This window comes from Anolis carolinensis, unplaced genomic scaffold (assembly GCF_035594765.1).
Source record: "Anolis carolinensis isolate JA03-04 unplaced genomic scaffold, rAnoCar3.1.pri scaffold_7, whole genome shotgun sequence".
NCBI classification, from domain to species: domain Eukaryota; kingdom Metazoa; phylum Chordata; class Lepidosauria; order Squamata; family Dactyloidae; genus Anolis; species Anolis carolinensis.
The window spans coordinates 33,646,692-33,664,156 of NW_026943818.1; the positions used below are offsets into that span (position 1 = coordinate 33,646,692).

Consider the following 17,465-nt stretch of genomic DNA (forward strand, 5'->3'; position numbering starts at 1 on the left):
ATTCGGAAGACCTACAAGCCAACATGTTATAGAAATCCAATATGCAGATGATAACATAGTCTGTGCGTATTCGGAAGACCTACAAGCCAACATGTTATAGAAATCCAATATGCAGATGATAACATAGTCTATGCGTATTCGGAAGACCTACAAGCCAACATGTTATAGAAATCCAATATGCAGATGATAACATAGTCTGTGCGTATTCGGAAGACCTACAAGCCAACGTGTTATAGAAATCCAATATGCAGATGATAACATAGTCTGTGCGTATTCGGAAGACCTACAAGCCAACACGTTATAGAAAACAATATGCAAATGATAACATAGTCTGTGCATATTCGGAAGACCTACAAGCCAACATGTTATAGAAATCCAATATGCAGATGATAACATAGTCTGTGCGTATTCGGAAGACCTACAAGCCAACATGTTATAGAAATCCAATATGCAGATGATAACATAGTCTGTGCGTATTCGGAAGACCTACAAGCCAACGTGTTATAGAAATCCAATATGCAGATGATAACATAGTCTGTGCGTATTCGGAAGACCTACAAGCCAACACGTTATAGAAAACAATATGCAAATGATAACATAGTCTGTGCGTATTCGGAAGACCTACAAGCCAACGTGTTATAGAAATCCAATATGCAGATGATAACATAGTCTGTGCGTATTCGGAAGACCTACAAGCCAACACGTTATAGAAAACAATATGCAAATGATAACATAGTCTGTGCATATTCGGAAGACCTACAAGCCAACATGTTATAGAAATCCAATATGCAGATGATAACATAGTCTGTGCGTATTCGGAAGACCTACAAGCCAACACGTTATAGAAATCCAATATGCAAATGATAACATAGTCTGTGCGTATTCGGAAGACCTACAAGCCAACATGTTATAGAAATCCAATATGCAGATGATAACATAGTCTGTGCGTATTCGGAAGACCTACAAGCCAACGTGTTATAGAAATCCAATATGCAGATGATAACATAGTCTGTGCGTATTCGGAAGACCTACAAGCCAACACGTTATAGAAATCCAATATGCAAATGATAACATAGTCTGTGCGTATTCGGAAGACCTACAAGCCAACGTGTTATAGAAATCCAATATGCAGATGATAACATAGTCTGTGCGTATTCGGAAGACCTACAAGCCAACACGTTATAGAAATCCAATATGCAAATGATAACATAGTCTGTGCATATTCGGAAGACCTACAAGCCAACATGTTATAGAAATCCAATATGCAGATGATAACATAGTCTGTGCGTATTCGGAAGACCTACAAGCCAATATGTTATAGAAATCCAATATGCAGATGATAACATAGTCTGTGCGTATTCGGAAGACCTACAAGCCAACGTGTTATAGAAATCCAATATGCAGATGATAACATAGTCTGTGCGTATTCGGAAGACCTACAAGCCAACACGTTATAGAAATCCAATATGCAAATGATAACATAGTCTGTGCATATTCGGAAGACCTACAAGCCAACATGTTATAGAAATCCAATATGCAGATGATAACATAGTCTGTGCGTATTCGGAAGACCTACAAGCCAACGTGTTATAGAAATCCAATATGCAAATGATAACATAGTCTGTGTGTATTCGGAAGACCTACAAGCCAACGTGTTATAGAAATCCAATATGCAGATGATAACATAGTCTGTGCGTATTCGGAAGACCCACAAGCCAACATGTTATAGAAATCCAATATGCAGATGATAACATAGTCTGTGCGTATTCGGAAGACCTACAAGCCAACATGTTATAGAAATCCAATATGCAGATGATAACATAGTCTGTGCGTATTCGGAAGACCTATAAGCCAACGTCTGTTATAGAAATCCAATATGCAGATGATAACATAGTCTGTGCGTATTCGGAAGACCTATAAGCCAACGTCTGTTATAGAAATCCAATATGCAGATGATAACATAGTCTGTGCGTATTCGGAAGACCTATAAGCCAACGTCTGTTATAGAAATCCAATATGCAGATGATAACATAGTCTGTGCGTATTCGGAAGACCTATAAGCCAACGTCTGTTATAGAAATCCAATATGCAGATGATAACATAGTCTGTGCGTATTCGGAAGACCTACAAGCCAACACGTTATAGAAATCCAATATGCAAATGATAACATAGTCTGTGCGTATTCGGAAGGTCACAACAACATCTGCTATAGAAATCCAATATGCCGATGATAATGTAGTTTGTACACATTCAGAAGAAGACCGACAAGCCACTGTAAACACCTTTGGAGAAACATACAAAAAGCTTGGCCTCAACTTCAGGGTGAGAAGGGTGGGATATAAATGTCACTAATGTCACACACACACAATTATTTATATATATATATATATATATATATATATATATATATATATATATATAATATAAATATAATATTATATATATATAATATTTATAATATATAAGATTAAAATATATATATTATATATTTATAATATATATTTATATACCGCCCATCCGGGAGATAGGGTGGTATATAAATAAAGATTTATGGTGGCGGGGTATAAATAAAGTTTTTATTATTATTATTATTATTATTATTATTATATATTTTTATTTTATTTTAATAATTATTCTATATTATTATTATTACTATATATATATAAAATAAATATATTACACATTGTGTGTGTGTGTACAAAATATATAATTTAGCTGCAGACTAAAACCACTCCTTAATATTTGTGACTTTTAACGTTTGCAGATTAGATAATACAGTAGAGTCTCACTTATCCAACGTTCTGGATTATCCAGTGCATTTCTGTAGTCAATGTTTTCAATACATCGTGATATTTTGGTGCTAAATTCGTAAATACAGTAATTACTACATAGCATCACTGCATATTGAACTACTTTTCGTTGTATAATATGATGTTTTGGTGCTTAATTTGTAAAATCATAACCTAATTTGATGCTTAATAGGCTTCTCCTTAATCTCTCATTATCCAACATATTTGCTTATCCAACGTTCTGCTGGCCCGTTTATGTTGGATAAGTGAGACTCTACTGTATATAAAATATATATTTATAGAATATATATTTATATTTATGTACCGCCCATCCGGGAGATAGGGCGGTATATAAATAAAGGTTTATTATTATTATATTTTTATTATTTTAATAATTATTTTATTATTATTATTATTATTATTATTATTATTATTATTATTACTATATATATATAATGCATATATTACACATTGTGTGTGTGTGTGTGTGTGTGTGTGAAATATATAATTTAGCTGCAGGTCAAAGCCACCCCTTAATATTTGTGACATTTAACGTTAGCAGATTAGATAATAGTAATAAATAGTGTAAAATAATAATAATAATAAGATCAGAGTGAAATAATAAATTTATTAATAATAATAAAAATAGAGTAAAATAAATGTAATAATATCAATAATAATAGAGAAAAATAAATGTAATAATATCAATAATAATAGAGACAAATAATAAATGTACCATATATTCTCGAGTATAAGCTGACCCAAATATAAGCTAACCAGGACCCGTTTATGTTGGATAAGTGAGACTCTACTGTAAATGTAATAATATCAATAATAATAGAGAAAAATAATAAATGTGCCATATATTCTCGAGTATAAGCTGACCCAAATATAAGCCAACCAGGACCCGCTTATGTTGGATAAGTGAGACTCTACTGTAAATGTAATAATATCAATAATAATAGAGAAAAATAATAAATGTACCATATATTCTCGAGTATAAGCTGACCCAAATATAAGCCAACCAGGACCCGCTTATGTTGGATAAGTGAGACTCTACTGTAAATGTAATAATATCAATAATAATAGAGAAAAATAATAAATGTACCATATATTCTCGAGTATAAGCTGACCGCAATATAAGCCAACCAGGACCCGCTTATGTTGGATAAGTGAGACTACTGTAAATGTAATAATATCAATAATAATAGAGAAAAATAATAAATGTACCATATATTCTCGAGTATAAGCTGACCCAAATATAAGCCAACCAGGACCTGCTTATGTTGGATAAGTGAGACTACTGTAAATGTAATAATATCAATAATAATAGAGAAAAATAATAAATGTACCATATATTCTCGAGTATAAGCTGACCGCAATATAAGCCAACCAGGACCCGTTTAGCTTGGATAAGTGAGACTCTACTGTACTAGTATGATTGTTTATTTACCACTCCTAAAGTGGCTGCTGTCTCTTTAAGAATGCCTTTACATGAGTAGGCGGGACTGCGCGTGTCATTGGTTTAGAATAACGCCAGTCGTGAGAGCCGGCGCCGCTGCAAATTACATGAGTAGGCGGGACTGCGCGTGTCATTGGTTTAGAGTAACGCCAGTCGTGAGAGCCGGCGCCGCTGCAAATTACATGAGTAGGCGGGACTGCGCGTGTCATTGGTTTAGAGTAACGCCAGTCGTGAGAGCCGGCGCCGGGGCAAATTACATGAGTAGGCGGGACTGCGCGTGTCATTGGTTTAGAGTAACGCCAGTCGTGAGAGCCGGCGCCGCGATTGGCTTTGACGTAATTGGAAGCGACCGCCCCTTTTTGTGCATGTGTACGTGACCTAGTGTAGGAATGACTTCAAGTTTGGGTCCCGCCTTCTTGAGAATATCCTTTCCTATAGGGTGGCTAGCTTGTCAATCGAAGGTCCAATTGAGCCCCACCTCCCACCGGGTTCGTGACGTCACTGGGGACAGAGGGGAGGGGCTCTGTCCCCAACGGTTTTTACCTGGCGCTGCAATCCGATTGGCTCGCTTGTGTCAATCAGGGCTTCTCTATCCGGCGATTGGTTCTTCCTGGATTTCCCCGCCTCCTGGAGGTTGCTGTCCGCCATTCCCGAGGAGAGGAGCCGAGCGACGGAGCGGCAGAAGCATCGGGAGCGATGAGGGCGACGGTGGCGAAGAGGCTGGTGCTGGCCTTGGGCGCCTGGCTCTGCTGCCTGGACGGCGCCTCGGCCGCCGGTAAGAGGCCCAGCGAGGCCGGGGAGGCGGAATGGATCCCGTCCCTGAGGAAAAAAATGACAGGTTTTGAGATGAGATTTCATGTCCTGAGGGGGAAGGTCATCTCTGAGAGAAAATTAAAGATTCTGAGGGGAAATCTTTATATTTGGGGGATTTATATCCTAGACAGGAAACAATCAGGGCCAGCTAGCACCTTCCAGGTAGGAAGCAGCCAGGCTTTGAAGCTACAAGGCTATTCAATGCTAATCAAGCTGGCCAAATGACAACATTCACACCTGCCTCAAACAGACAAGAGTTCTTTCTCTCTCCCACCCTGGACATATATATGGGCGAAATGTCAGGAGAGAATGCTTCTGGGACATGACCAGACAGCCTGCAAAACTCACAGAAACCCAATAATAATATATCTATATATAATTTAGATACAGTAGAGTCTCACTTATCCAACACTCGCTTATCCAACGTTCTGGATAACGTTATTATTTTTCTCTGTTATTGTTGCTACTATTACATTTATTTTACTCTATTATTATTATTAATAATGGCTACTGCGTTGTGTGGCCACATATACATCAATAATAATACTATTATTTCACTCTGATCTTATAATTATTGCATTTATTATTTTACTCTATTATTACTTGTATTATTTACTTGTACAGTAGAGTCTCACTTATCCAACATTCTGGATTATCCAACACATTTTTGTAGTCAATATTTTCAATATATCGTGATATTTTGATGCTAAATTCATAAATACAGTCATTACAACATAACATGACTGTGTATTGAACTGCTTTTTCTGTCAAATTTGTTGTAAAACATGATGTTTTGGTGCTTAATTTGTAAAATTATAACCTAATTTGATGTTTAATAGGCCTTTCCTTAATCCTTCCTTATTATCCAAGATATTTGCTTATCCAAGCTTCTGCTGGCCCATTTAGCTTGGATAAGTGAGACTCTACTGTATATATGGGCAAAATGTCAGGAGTGAATGCTTCTGGGACATAGCCAGACAGCCTGCAAAACTCACAGAAACCCAATGATAATAAATCTATATATAATTTAGATAGTTATATATTATTGTATCATATGTATTAGTCCTGTTATAATAGGACTAATATCCCTCTATAATATATATTATTACTGTATATACTCGAGTATAAGCCTAGTTTTTCAGCTTAAACTCGAGAATATATGGTGCATTTATTATTTTTCTCTGTTATGATTGGAATTATTACATTCATTATTTTTCTCTATTATTGTTGCTACTATCACATTTATTTTACTCTATTTTTATTATATTAATACAGTTATTATTTCACTCTGATCTTATTATTATTACATTTATTATTTTACTCTTATTTATTATTACATTTATTATTTTCCTGTATTTATTATCATCATTATTACTGTATATACTTGAGTATAAGCCTAGTTTTTCAGCCCTTTTTTTAAGACTTAAAAAGCCCCCCTCAGCTTATACTCGGGGTGAGGGTCCTGGTTATGATTGGTATTATTACATTCATTATTTTTCTCTATTATTATTGTTATTACATTTATTATTTTTCTCTATTATTGTTGCTACTATTACATTTATTTTACTCTTTTTTATTATATTAATACTGTATCATAATATTTTGGTGCTAAATTCGTAAATACAGTAATTACAACATAACATGACTGCGTATTGAACTACTTTTGACAAATTTATTGTATAACATGTTCTGGTGCTTAATTTGTAAAATCATGACCTAATTTGATGTTTAATAGACTTTTCCTTAATCCCTCCTTATTATCCAAGATATTCGCTTATCCAAGGTTCTGCTGGCCTAACCTAACATACCTAACACACATCATCAACAGTAAAAATTAAAACAGGATCAAACACATTTATACACAACGGCGTAGTGTATATGCCATACTCCTACTGAGTTGTGATAATACAGATAATGCAGATACCCAACGTATTCTTTGCTCTGAAGAATCTACAGCACTTTGGAGTTAAATACAAATAAATGTAAAGCATTTGTAATAGTAATAATGGAAGATAAGACCGCTATAGCATCTCTGCTGCAACCAGCGTGGTAAACAAAGAACTCTTTTGCTGCAGAAATCTCTAGAGGTGGGCTGTGGAATAGTGATAATGGAAGATAAGACCTCCATAGCATCTCTGCTGCAACCAGCGTGGTAAACGAAGAACTCTTTTGCTGCAGAAATCTCTTTAGAGGTGGGCTGTGGAAGGTGGGGGGTTGGGGAAGGCAGCACTTTGGTTTGTGTAAAAACAGATGCATTACGCACATGCCCTTTATGTAATCCTTGTTGTGAGTGGGCCACCCTGAGCGGGAGAGGGGGACGTGCGAGATCGGCTCTGATTGTTGCCAGCCTCTCCCGGCTTGCACTCTGCTTTGTTTACTAATGAATAGCTGTTTGGTGATTTGAAAGAAAGGCAAGACTTGAGGTCATGGGGGGGGGGGGGGAGTGGGCACTCAGACTCGCCTGAGCTCTTCCTTTGGGGGATCCTAGTCCTGCCTGTCATTCTTGCTACATCCTGAGTTGTGCTTCTCCCCAGATTTTGGGCAGAAAGAACATTCTTAAAGAGACCAGTGTAAGGAAAATGAGTTAGATTTCTCTTCAACTGTAAATAAAGACAACCGTTGGTGTGCTGTGTTATATAAAGGACACCATTTTACTCTGCCTTCAAAAACGTGGTGCGATTTTATTACGTACTGGCTTAAGTACATAACAGGTAAAGTTAAAAGTTTCCCCTGATGTTAAGTCTAATCGTGTCTGACTCTGAGGGTTGGTGCTCATCTCCATTTCTAAGCCGAAGAGCCGGCGTTGTCCATAGACACCTCCAAGGTCATGTGGCCATTGACATGACTGCATGGAGCGCCAATGTTACCTTCCCACTGGAGCGGTACCTATTGATCTACTCACATTGGCATGTTTTCGAACTGCTAGGTTGGCAGAAGCTGGAGCTAACAGCGGGCGCTCATTCCGCTCCCCGGATTCGAACCTGGGACCTTTCGGTCTGCAAGTTCAGCAGCTCAGCGCTTTAACACACTGCGCCACCAGGGGCTCAAGGCCATAATATTTATTTATTACAATATTTATATCCCGCCCGTCTCACCCAATAGTGGACTCAGGGCGGCTTAAAAATAAATACTTAAACATATAACCCCGCAATGCCTGGGTTAGGTAATTTGTCACAATAAACATGACAACAAGTAACTATTTTTGGATTTTCTGAATCGTCCCATTTAAAAATGCTTAAGGACGCGAATGGGCTTCAAGTCCCATCGTCCTCTGAAATTTTCCCCCCAACTCCACCAGGACTTAGGGTTGGCCATGTTTGATCCAGATCCATCATTGGTGGGGTTCACAGTAGTCTGTGGCTATGCATGAAGGTACTGCAACTCCCATTGTCCAGGGTCCATCACCCCAATCCTCATCAGGACGTATTGTGGGTGGGTCTGTGTGCCAGGTTTGGTCCAGATCCATCATTGGTGGGATTCACAGTAGTCTCTGGATGTGGATGAAGGTACTACAACTCCCATTGTCCAGGGTCCATCACCCCAAACCTCACCAGTACGTAATGTGGGTGGGTCTGTGTGCCAAGTTTGGTCCAGATCCATCATTGGAGGAGTTCATAGTGGTCTCTGGATGTGGATGAAGGTACTACAACTCCCATTGTCCATAGTCCATCACCCCAAACCTCACCAGTACGTAATGTGGGTGGGTCTGTGTGCCAGGTTTGGTCCAGATCCATCATTGGTGGGATTCACAGTAGTCTCTAGATGTGGATGAAGGTACTGCAACTCCCATTGTCCAGAGTCCATCACCCCAAACCTCACCAGGACGTAAAGTGGGTGGGTCTGTGTGCCATGTTTGGTCCAGATCCATCAATGTAGGAGTTCATAGTGGTCTCTGGATGTGGATGAAATTACTACAACTCCCATTGTCCAGGGTCCATCACCCCAAACCTCACCAGGACGTAAAGTGGGTGGGTCTGTGTGCCATGTTTGGTCCAGATCCATCAATGTAGGAGTTCATAGTAGTCTCTGGATGTGGATGAAGGTACTACAACTCCCATTGTCCAGGGTCCATCACCCCAAACCTCACCAGTACGTAAAGTGGGTGGGTCTGTGTGCCAAGTTTGGTCCAGATCCATCATTGGAGGAGTTCATAGTGGTCTCTGGATGTGGATGAAATTACTACAACTCCCATTGTCCAGGGTCCATCACCCCAAACCTCACCAGTACGTAAAGTGGGTGGGTCTGTGTGCCAAGTTTGGTCCAGATCCATCATTAGAGGAGTTCATAGTGGTCTCTGGATGTGGGCGAAGGTACTGCAACTCCCATTGTCCAGGGTCCATTGCCCCACCAGGACATAAATTTGGTCACAGCGGGTTTGTGTGCCAAGTTTGGCCCAGATCCATCATTGGTGGGATTCACAGTAGTCTCTAGATGTGGATGAAGGTACTGCAACTCCCATTGTCCAGAGTCCATCACCCCAAACCTCACCAGGACGTAATGTGGGTGGGTCTGTGTGCCAGGTTTGGTCCAGATCCATCATTGGAGGAGTTCATAGTGGTCTCTGGATGTGGGCGAAGGTACTACAACTCCCATTGTCCAGGGTCCATCACCCCAAACCTCACCAGGACGTATTGTGGTTGGGTCTGTGTGCCAAGTTTGGTCCAGATCCATCATTAGAGGAGTTCATAGTGGTCTCTGGATGTGGGCGAAGGTACTACAACTCCCATTGTCCATAGTCCATCACCCCAAACCTCACCAGGACGTATTGTGGTTGGGTCTGTGTCCCAAGTTTGGTCCAGATCCATCATTAGAGGAGTTCATAGTGGTCTCTGGATGTGGGCGAAGGTACTGCAACTCCCATTGTCCATAGTCCATCACCCCAAACCTCACCAGGACGTAAAGTGGGTGGGTCTGTGTGCCAGGTTTGGTCCAGATCCATCATTGGTGGGATTCACAGTAATCTCTGGATGTGGGCGAAGGTACTACAACTCCCATTGTCCAGGGTCCATCACCCCAAACCTCACCAGGACGTATTGTGGTTGGGTCTGTGTCCCAAGTTTGGTCCAGATCCATCATTAGAGGAGTTCATAGTGGTCTCTGGATGTGGGCGAAGGTACTGCAACTCCCATTGTCCATAGTCCATCACCCCAAACCTCACCAGGACGTAAAGTGGGTGGGTCTGTGTGCCAGGTTTGGTCCAGATCCATCATTGGTGGGGTTCGCAGTAGTCTCTGGATGTGGATGAAGGTACTGCAACTCCCATCATCCAGGGTCCATCACCCCAAACCTCACCAGGACGTATTGTGGGTGGGTCTGTGTGCCAAGTTTGGTCCAGATCCATCAATGGAGGAGTTCACAGTAGTCTCTGGATGTGGACGAAGGTACTGCAACTCCCATTGTCCAGGGTCCATTGCCCCACCAGGACATAAATTTGGTCACAGGGGGTCTGTGCCAAGTTTGGGCCAGATCCATCATTGGTGGGATTCACAGTAGTCTCTAGATGTGCATGAAGGTACTACAACTCCCATCATCCAGGGTCCATCCCCCTTAATCCCCACTGGGAGGTAAAATGGTTCATGGGAAATCTGCATGCTACGTTTGGTACAGATCAGTTATTGTAGGGAGTTACAATAACAATAATCTTGGAAAAATGCTGTCAAAAATACATAGATACATACAAACAAACTTTGACTTATATTATACAGCTAGATAAAGGTATTGCAATATAAAATGCTCCCTATGAAGGCTGAACTGGAATTATTGTTTTTAACGTAGATCTGGTTTGATCCTGTTTTTCCTCCCCTTTTGCCTGCAAAGATTTGATTCCTCAGATGCTAAAATAAACATTGTATGCCTGTTCTTTCTAACAGCTTAACAGCTAGGCAGAAAGATGTTATTGGCCTGCATAAAACATGGTTGTAAAGGAGAAGCTGATCTTGTTGACCTTGTATATACTTTGTATACCTTGTATACTTGCATATACTGGTATTCTGTGATTTTTAAAATGATTTCCCCCATGTTGTGAAAGCAGCGAGGGATTTTGTGTCTTGCCACACCAATAAGTACCAACTTCCTGCAGTTTCACCTCCTATAAGATTCACAGTCAGCATGACTAATAAGTCATGGCTTTGTCACAGTAGGAGGGACCCAGACTGGATCTCTGTTTATGTGATCGAGGTCCTAGAGTTTGAAGAAGTGCTAACGTCGTCTATATATATAAAAGGGTAATGGTATCACGGCGCCGGACAAAACAACTAAAATAAACGCCCCACAACCTCGAAAATTGACAGCACAACCTCTCATCCACGCCTCTATGTTCATACAACAAAAAGAAAAGAAAAGAAAAATAAAGTCCTAGCCACAGCAACGCGTGGCCGGGCACAGCTAGTTCTCTACTAAATCACTAAAGTTTTATTCTTTGTGAAAAGTTTCCTCCTGAAACTGTTGAATCATAAAGAAACAAGATTCTTCTCTGTAACATTAGCTACTACGACTCTTGCGAAACTTCAGTCCCCTTATTTCATTTGCATTGTCTAATTCTGTTGTTTTCCAAATTCCTCCAAGGCTCATTAATGTTAATAACGGAACGAAGCTTGTCAAGATTAAGAGTTTACCCATGTAGTCTGGTACTTAATCTGCTCTCACGTAAATATCTTTCCCGTGAGAGGCTAAGAAGCTGGCGTTCTTGAAGTTTTCCACAATATCCCGGGTCATCAGCTGATTTTTCGATCTTGGCCTGAATTGCATTTGTCCTGATGGCTTGCTCCTGGGCTGCAAGGATCAGGCCTTCTGTCTCCTTCTTCAGGGTCCCATTCGTGAGCCAGAGCCAGGTCTTCTCCTTATCAGCTTTTCCTTCAATTTTGTCAAGGAACTTTCCATGCAATGTTTTGTTGTGCCAGCGGTCAGCTCTAGTTTGTAGTGGTTTTCTTGTACTGATTCTGCTCTAGTTTGTAGTGTGGTTTTCTTGTACTGATTCTGCTCTAGTTTGTAGTGCGGTTTTCTTGTACTGATTCTGCTCTAGTTTGTAGTGTGGTTTTCTTGTACTGGTTCTGCTCTAGTTTGTAGTGCGGTTTTCTTGTACTGATTCTGCTCTAGTTTGTAGTGCGGTTTTCTTGTACTGATTCTGCTCTAGTTTGTAGTGTGGTTTTCTTGTATTGGTTTTTTGTCTGCTGTGCTTTGAGGAGTTTCTGATTTTTGACTTCATTCAAAGCAGGTTCTTCACTTTGATTTCCATATTCTGCCAGGGCATGTTCTTCTTCTTTGACTGCTTGTTTTACTTGCAAGAGCTTTCTTGTATTGGTTTTTTGTTTGCTGTGCTTTGAGGAGTTTCTGATTTTTGACTTCAATCAAAGCAGGTTCTTCACTTTGCTTATTATTATTATTATTACTACATGCAGTGCTTTCAATGCCAGGCTTGTTCAGCGGGTGGCGAGTGATCTGTTTATTGCCTTGTCTGCACACTTTGTGAAGCTTGCCTGCTTCTTGCACAAGATTTGGCTCCTTCTGCCATAGTGTCTCCATCTCACGGAATGTGAAGAGAGTTCCGCTGGATAACTATTGCAGACACTGACCTCGGTGTACAAACCAGGGGATTAATGTTTGATCAGACCAATCTTTGAGCAGATCATTAGCTTAGCTGCCCTGAGAATGTGCATGTGACACAGCTTTTACAGTTACTGGAGCAAAGCACTGTAAAATGGAGGCTGGAGGTTGCGTTCTAGCAGTGATTCTCTTTTGCAGTTTCATCTTAAGGAGATCTGGCTTGTGAAGTGGTATTTCTTGTCGGCCTTCAAGTCGTTTCTGACTCATAGGTCAGGTAAAGGTTTCCCCCTGACATTAAGTCCAGTCGTGTCCGACTCTGTGGACTTTCCATTTTTAAGCTGAAGAGCTGGCGTTGTCCGTAGACACTTCCAAGGTCATGTGGCCACTGCCATGACTTACTTTCCCACCGGAGCAGTACCTATTGATCTACTCACATCTGCATGTTTTTGAACTGCTAGGTTGGCAGAAGCTGGGGCTAACACTCTGCTCAGCGAATTCGAACCTGCAACCTTTCGGTCCGCAAGTTCAGCAACTCAGCGCTTTAACTCGCTGCGCCACTGGGGGCTCCCCTTTTGACTCATGGCGATCCTAAAATGGGTGTTTTTCATTGTGATTTGCTCAGAGGTTTGCAAGAGTGAGGTCAACCAGTAGAGCGGGATATAAATGTAGTAAATAAATTAATTAAATAATAATAATAATTATAAATACAGGAAAATATTACAAGTAATAATAAATAGAGTAAAATAATAAATGCAATAATAATAAGATCAGAGTGAAATAATAAATGTACCCTGTATTAATAATTATAATATAGAGTAAAATAAATGTAACAGTAGCAACAATAATAGAGAAAAATAATGAATGTAATAATTCCAATCATAATAGAGAAAAATAATAAATGTACCATATATTTTGAGTATAAGCTGACCCAAACAGAGAAAAATAATAAATGTAATAATACCAATAATAATAGAGAAAAATAATAAATGTACCATATATTCTCAAGTATAAGCTGACCCAAATATAAGCCAACCAGGACCCGCACCTGAGTATAAGCCGAGGGGGGCTTTTTCATTCTTAAAAAAAGGGCTGAAAAACTAGGCTTATACTCGAGTATATACAGTACTCTTTGTCAGACAGGAACCTTCAGTTTGATGCTTGGAAACTTTCAGATTTCTCAATCTGTTTTTCCTTTCGATCTGTCCTTGGCTGCCCTCATCATTGTTCAGAGGGAGAGAAAGGGTTCAGGCAGTTTTTTAATTTTGCTATTTTTGCTAGATTTGCTCCCTCGTGCCGTTTCTGAGCCACCCTGTTGAGGCATGAAGCCTCCACCTAGTCAAGGAATGCACTTTTCCACGGACCTTGCCGTGTATCAGGGTGCGTTGACGTGAGATCCAAATTTCTCCAGTATTTATCTCGAGTATTATTGTTGAACGAAGAGGCAAAGCTTGGGCCAGATTTCGTTGGAATGCTTATTGCTCAAAAGTTGACTGAGCTTTAGTTTCGTAGGAGGAAAAAGAACATGGCACTTAGCAGCGAGATGATGGATGATGGGTGCTTGGATATATGTGTCAAGAGACTGTCTGCGCACCAGCAGCTCCTCCTCCTCTCCTAGTTTAAAGTGGGGAGTGTCTGTTTATAGTTGAAGGTGACTTTACTTTGAAACGCAAGAGCAGATCATGTGTTTTTCCTCGGGGCGGTTTTGCATGAGCTGTTGTCTGTGAAGTGGCGGGACAGAACTAGCGTGTTCCACTAGCGTGCCAGCTCTTTTTGCCCCCCACCACTGTTGAGAATTTAAAATTGATATGTACATCGGACGTTTCAATATCACCTTTATTCCCAGTCGTACTGGCTAAGAATCTGTCTATCACATCTGGAAGGCTGAACTGCTGACCTGAAGGTTGGCAGTTCAAATGCACAAGACAGGGTGAGCTCCTGTATGTCAGCCCTAGCTTCGCATGCAGGGGCGTGAGAGAAGCCTCCCAGCAGGATAAGTAACACATCCAGGCGTCCCCTGAGCAACATCTTAGTAGACAGCCGATTCTCTCACACCAGAATCGACTTGCAGTATGTTCTCAATTCACTTCTGCCACGAAGTCTGCAAATTTAATATATGACAAACGTAAAGTTTTTCTATCTATATATATAAAAGGGTAATGGAATCACGGCACCAGACAAAACAACTAAACTAAATGCCCCACAACCTCGAAAATGGACAGCACAACCTCTCATCCACGCCTCTACGTTCATACAACAAAAATAAAGTCCTAGCCACAGCAACGCGTGGCCGGGCACAGCTAGTTGTATAATATATTCTGCATTTGACACTGTCTTGATATACGTATATTCCAATAGAGGCTTGTTGGAAATTGAATTGACTTCTGACACGATGGGAAAAAAAACTTTTAAGGGATGTAGTCACTATGTGTTTGAATAGATCACACGTTAAAATAAGCATATCTTTGCATAAACGATTATGGCAGGAAGGATTGCTAATGTTGGTGCAACACACTGGCTTTTTGTTATCTTGAGCCCAGATTGTTCGGTCATTTGTATGATGATGACACAGATACAGTATTCAAGTTGTACAGAGTCAGATGTCGTCCAGATAAGTTATTTTAGCCAGATGACGTCCAGATGAGTTTTTTTAACCAAATGATGTCCAGATGAGTTGTTTTAACCAGATGACGTCCAGATGAGTTGTTTTAACCTGATGAGTTGTTTTAACCAGATGAGTTGTTTTAACCAATGATGTCGAGATGAGTTCTTTTAACCAGATGATGTCCGGATGATTTCTTTTAACCAGATGACGTCCAGATGAGTTATTTTAACCAACATTTAACCAGAAATATGGCATTCAGATATACCGTATATAGTCGAGTATAAGCCAACCTGAATATAAGCCAAGGCACCTAATTTTATCACTAAACTGGGAAAACCTATTGAGTATAAGACGAGGGTGGGAAATGCAGCAGCTACTGGCAAATTTCAAAAATAAAAATAGATACTAATAAAATTGCATTATTTGAGGCATCAATAGGTTAAATGTTTTTGAATGTTTACATAAAATCGTAATTTATGATAATAAGACTTTGAAAAGATAAGACTGTCTTAAGTCTGATTACCTATACACTTGAGTATAAGCCAACCCGAACATAAGCCAGCCAGGATCCTCACTCGAGTATAAGCCGAGGGGAGCTTTTTCGGCCCTAAAAAGGGGCTGAAAAACTAGACTTATACTCGAGTATATACAGTAAGCTTATAGCCAAGCATAGCATTGCCATTCATCAGTCAGCAGTTTGCACAACCATTGCCCAGCAAACCATTGATATTCCCCTCCAACTTGGCCTTTCTTTGAGTAGTCGTCTCCTTCAAAGAGTAGTTCTATTTTAACTTAACTCCCTTATGGATTCAAGAATTCATTTGGAGACAGAAACGGCAGCTGGGTTGTCTGGCCTTTGAAAGGAACCGGCCCTTCTGACCTTTCGAGTGTGATTATTTAATGAATATCTCGACTACACTTTAAACAAGCGAAAAATAATGCTAAGGAAATAAAATAAGCACGAGTTATGCTTTGAGTACGTTGTGTGAAACGTTTTTGTTTTGAAAACAAGCCTCTTGAAGGAAATTTTTCAGAATTCTGCTGTTACAGAGTATCCCTTGGAAAGGAAAAACACAAAAGAGTGATACAGTTATCGGCCAACTAAATACACTAGCTTTTGAAGCTTCAACTTGGTAGCAGGTTATAGGAAACTAGCTGTGCCCGGCCACGCGTTGCTGTGGCTAGGACTTAATTTTTCTTTTCTTTTTGTTATATGAACGTAGAGGCGTGGATGAGAGGTTGTGCTGTCAATTTTCATGGTTGTGGGGCATTTAGTTTAGTTGTTTTGTCTGGTGCCGTGATTCCATTACCCTTTTATATATATAGATAGCTGTGCCCGGCCACGCGTTGCTGTGGCTAGGACTTAATTTTTCTTTTCTTTTTGTTGTATGAACGTAGAGGCGTGGATGAGAAGTTGTGCTCTCAATTTTCATTGTTGTGGGGCATTTAGTTTAGTTGTTTTGTCCGGTGCCGTGATTCCATTACCCTTTTATATAGATAGATAGATAGATAGATAGATAGATAGATAGATAGATAGATAGCTGTGCCCGGCCACGCGTTGCTGTGGCTAGGACTTAATTTTTCTTTTCTTTTTGTTGTATGAACGTAGAGGCGTGGATGAGAGGTTGTGCTGTCAATTTTCATGGTTGTGGGGCATTTAGTTTAGTTGTTTTGTCCGGTGCCGTGATTCCATTACCCTTTTATATATATAGATGAGTCAGACACGACTAGAGTTAATGTCAGGGGAAAACCTTTACCTAACGGACACTCTGCTCTTCAGTTCAAGGCAACATGGTTTTTAAGTTCCAGTTCAAGAGGGAAACTTTTACCTAGACATACATGATCGGCATCCTTTCTCACTCTTTGTGAGGAATATTAATGTACAGTAGAGTCTCTTATCCAAGACTCGCTTATCCAACGTTCTGTCGGCCCGTTTGTGTTGGATAAGTGAGACTCTACTGTACCCTATCCTAATGGTAAGGTTCCTTGTTTCCTTTCTGCAAAACTTTTAATACCAGTGACCACAAGTGAACCCTTTGATCGTAAAATATTCTTTCTAACACTAGTTTGTTGTTTGATCTTCTAGTAGTTATTTCCCTCCTTCCCTTGGTGCTGATTGTCAAGCTTTACAGTTTGGTGTTGCAGCTTAATTTGTTTGGGGAAGACTTTGCGCCCGATTGTGATCGATTTTTTAACTGACTCTTTGTTGTCGTCTGCTATATTTCACAAAGTTCTACACATCCCTTGATTTGCTGAG

At 40.1% G+C, this 17,465-nt stretch overlaps 1 protein-coding gene across 1 annotated transcript in view; it reads right to left on the bottom strand.

The window, feature by feature from the left end:
- The window catches only part of hcn2 (hyperpolarization activated cyclic nucleotide gated potassium and sodium channel 2), a 162,090-nt gene that overhangs the window by 21,020 nt on the left and 123,605 nt on the right, over positions 1-17,465 (bottom strand). The window contains exon 9 of the transcript XR_010000126.1: positions 4,795-5,070. The gene's annotated coding sequence lies outside the window, so the exon portion shown is untranslated. The remainder of the gene's footprint in view (positions 1-4,794; positions 5,071-17,465) is intronic.